Here is a 4,394-nt window from a genome sequence, read left to right as displayed (position 1 = left end):
GAAATGGATTTGAGCTTAGTGAGGGGCAACTGGGCCAGCCAGCCACCAAACACTCAATGATCAAAATGTGCACAGAGGATGAAGCCCAACCGGTACTACTACCTTAGTTTGGACCTGTTTGTGTTGGCTCAGTATTTACAATCAGAAATGTTTGGCGGGCACTGCAGTTTGCAGCAGCAGCCCAGATTCAAAGAAGTGTCCAGGCCATTTCTCACTCGACTATCCTCATCTACAAAACCACGCAGAGGCAGTTTGTTGATGAACGCAGGAAGCATCTCACGGTATGTTGATCTTAAGCCAAAATACATCAACCAAGTGAGATTACCGACTGCCTTATTGAAGCATAAATATTAATACTTTATTATTATTATACCTCAACTATTTAATTTGAGTTGAATAATGGAAATTATATACACATAATAGAGACTATATTTATAAAACAGGAGAGAATCTTAATCTCATCTACCTTTGCTTTTAGCCAAAAACCTCTCTTTCATCCCCATTAGTGGCACAAACATGTTTATTTCTATTAATTCAATCTCATTGCAAACCTAACTTTTCATTTTATAACGAAAATTACAAATATAACTGAGGTTGATGTTGATCTAAAGAAATGCTTGGAAAGCATCACAGAAGAAATTACATCACACTCAAATTCGTTCACGCAGATCTCTAAGCAGAGAAAAGGAAAAGAAAAAGGCAGAAACAAGAACACAAGATTGGCAAATGATTAATTGCATATATTAGACAAAACAGCTTTCATCTTCATCATCATCTCATTTGATTAGGTCTGAATCATGACTTTGAGAATAAATCCTGAATGAAAAAGCAATATAACAATGGTAAAATTATTATTATCTTGATAATTAAGTAAAAATTCTAATAAATTAAATGGTATAGGATGTTAAATAAACAGTAGAAAACGTACCCATGAATCTGTTGGACTTAGCATTATCAATCTTCCTTCCACACATGGCGTATATGAGCAATTTTATTCCATTCCGCACCAAGATTATCCTTAATCCTTGATGATACCATTGGCAATTTTGTTAATTTCAATTCGCTAAGGGTCCTAACATGCTGGAGCCCATCAGGAAGCATCTTTAAATTTCCACAGGGTCTGATTTCCAAGTCCTTCAGGCTAGTCAGTGCTCCTTCCTCCACATTCCACTCCAGGAGCTCTAGCTCCCAGAATTTGAGGACTTCAAGCTTTGGAAATCCTCCAAAACTGCAAAGCATATTCTTTCCTGTGAAAGATCTGGACAACAGCCTAACGATTCTAAGGTTGGTTAGCTTGGCCAACGTTTGCACTGGGTCCTCTACCAGTCCAGATGCTGAGAAGGTGAGTTCAATCAGGCTCCTTGGTAACGCAGATGCCAGGTGCTGATTCTTTAGCTTTCCAACCAAATATACATTGGAAAGATCCACATGCTCTACCATAGACTGCAAGTGCAGATCCCAGGGCTGGCCTGATTTATCAAATGATTTCAATCTTAAGGATTGAAGGTGTTCTAGTTTTACAATCCAGTTAGCCACATCAACCAGTTGTGAGGACATTGCTGCATTTTGAGATGGCACTGATATCTTGCATTTCAGTCCCCATTTTTTAATGTTCAATGAAGCGTCCAGGCCATTTCTCACTGGACTATCCTCATCTATAAATGCACCCCAGAGGGTTTGAAGATCCACCAGAGAGCTGTCTTCTTGTCGAGGCACAAATGTGTTGCGGAAACTCTCATCCAGAAACAAATGCCTTAGCTTTTGCATCTTCCATATTGAACTGGGAAGAGTGTTGATGCAAGTGCGCTTCAAATCCAGTGTTTGAAGGTTTAGCAATTTGTTAATGAACACAGGAAGCATCTCCAGGTACGTTGATCCCAACCCAAGATACCTCAACCGAGTGAGTTGACCTACTGCCTTGGGCAGTTTTGGCCTGTATACAGTTTCCAGATCCAACAACCAGAGGGAACGGAAGCAATTGCTTGAGATGGATCTATCAAGAAAGTTCCCTATATCTTCTCCAGGCCTGCTTCCTTCTCGAGTATCAAAGGATAAAAAGGAGACCACATCCCTGTAGAGAGTATGAGGAAGCATTCTTGTAACCATGAATATCATCAAAGATGCCATCATTCTGCTGAAGATGGTCAGCGAGACGGCGTTTTACACCAATGTTGGTATTGGAAATGTGAAAGTGACCTTGAAGAAAATTAGCTTCCTTTGCTTTTGAGAACCAGTGTACTTGCAAAGCTTCTGGTAGGCAACATTTCTTAACCTTCCCATTGAGTTTCTTTTCTGTCACCTGAACCATATTATAATTCATTATCTCTCTCAAGCATGCCTCTGCAGCATATTCAGGGGATTTTTCATTACTCTGTTGACACCCCAAACCCTCAGCAATCCGCAAGGCAATCAACCTTCTCGCAGAGATTTTACGCCCTACTGGAAATAATCCAAAATAAAAGAGACATCTTCTCAAATACAAAGGCAAATACTTGTTAATTTCATCTAGGATTTCTAACCAGGGTTCTTGATCTTGATTTAGGCGGTCAAGTATCCTTGACCACTCCTCTAGAGTTGCATCTCTTTGCGACAGTGGTTCTCTTAGTTTCAAGATTACCTTTGGCAGCCCCCCACATGTTCTTATGATATGTCCTTTCAGATTCTGCATCTCTCGGAGGACGTTTACCTTCAAAGTGTGCGTGAACAATGCCCAGCTCTCATCATGGCTTCGGAGATGCAGTCTGTAAGTGAAGCTAGTTTCAATAACTGGTGGAGCTTGCCTGAAATTGCGAATTGTGAAAAGTATTCTTGTTCGATTTGGAATGTCATTGAAGACTCTTCCCATGTTTGTCCAGAATTCTCTTGGAAGGCACGATCCGGTTAAACATAAGTCATCAACAACTATGAGATACTTCTTATCCAAGAAGAAAGCATTAACTAGCTGCCTCACCGTATATGCACATTTTTCATGCCAAAAAGGATAACGTATTAAAGTTGAATATTTAACACTGAAAATCCGTTCGATGATATCAAACTCGGTTGCTCTAGACACCCAAATACGATGAGGGAAATGGTCTGCAATAGTCTGGCTATCATAGATTAGCTTTGCAAGGCTTGTCTTTCCAATGCGTCCGACACCGACAATTGAAATAGTGATGCAGCGGGGGTCATCTTTCAGCAGCTGTGCCATAACTGCATCTACATCCTCATCAAAGCTAACCATATCAAGTTGATCAGCATCACGAGGAAGTGGTTTTCCCTGTTGATATAAACTTTGGTCATTGTTACTCCCTGACATAGATCTTGGAATGGCTTCATCTCTTCTAGCAGAAATATCACGGATCTTATGATTAATACAGGCCATCTACAGGAAAAGCTTACGCTGGGAAATGAAATTCTGGGGAGCCCACGCCAAGTTTTCGAAAGGTCCTCTCCTCCCGTTCTTCATCCGTTGCAAGGAAAGCCCAACAACTTTCTCAGTTGAGCGACAAACATCGCAAAGTTCCTCCATCCACGCCATTCCTACTTCACTTAATTGTTTTGATTGTTCAATATCTTCTATAAAATCATTCAAAAACCTGAATTCGTCTCTTAAACACCCACGTCGTATACGCCAAAAGATTTGTGCCCGTAACCAGTTTCCAGCAACCACGTCGTATATGCCACGGAAATTTTAATCTTAATCTGTTCCAGTCTCTCACGAACTCCATAATGATCTAGCAAATCGACAAGAGCCAGAAAATAAGAGAAATACATTGGCAAATGAACGAAAGCCGAAACATACCGAATGCAAACATCTCTATTGCTTCTCTGAGCTGATTTAATAATTAACTCATCAATCACATCTTCAAGATCGTAAATAGTTTTTCTTAATAGCTTCTTTTGGCCCACATTGTAAGAATCATCAGCATATCTTCACAATAGAGTTTCGATGCATTGAATTTGATCTTCTACTCCAAGCAATGAATCTGACTCTTGGACAAGAAGATTGGAAATTTTTCCCAACACAGACAATGCGATTTGTCTCATCATTTTCTTTTGCTTTCTTGCTTCTTCTGGTTCTTTAATGCTTGTGTTTGATCAGAAATAAAATAGATAACTTCTCTATTAATAAGGAGCTTTCAGGTCGACTGGGTGGACTTGCTTTACCGGAAGTCTCCTTGTCCTGAGGCCAACTTTTTCTAAGTTGCTGCGCGGATTTACCCAAAATATCTGACCTTTTTTAATGATAATTTAAAATAAAGGTTTTTTTAGTAATAAAATAAGAAAAAATTATTATTTAGTCATTATATTTTAATTGATATAATATGAATAAAAATCCGATCTAAATCGAATGGGGTGGTTCTGGTCCTGAAACCTGAAACAAGATTAAATATTAGTGTTTGGGCAGATCA

General features: G+C 39.4%; 1 pseudogene; it reads right to left on the bottom strand.

The window, feature by feature from the left end:
* Positions 1 to 506: 506 nt before the first annotated feature.
* Positions 507 to 4,076, bottom strand: LOC110661292 (putative disease resistance protein At1g59780; annotated as a pseudogene).
* Positions 4,077 to 4,394: the final 318 nt, after the last annotated feature.

This window comes from Hevea brasiliensis, chromosome 6 (genome assembly GCF_030052815.1).
Source record: "Hevea brasiliensis isolate MT/VB/25A 57/8 chromosome 6, ASM3005281v1, whole genome shotgun sequence".
Classification (NCBI taxonomy): Eukaryota; Viridiplantae; Streptophyta; class Magnoliopsida; order Malpighiales; family Euphorbiaceae; genus Hevea; species Hevea brasiliensis.
This window is presented reverse-complemented; position numbering and strand designations above follow the sequence as displayed.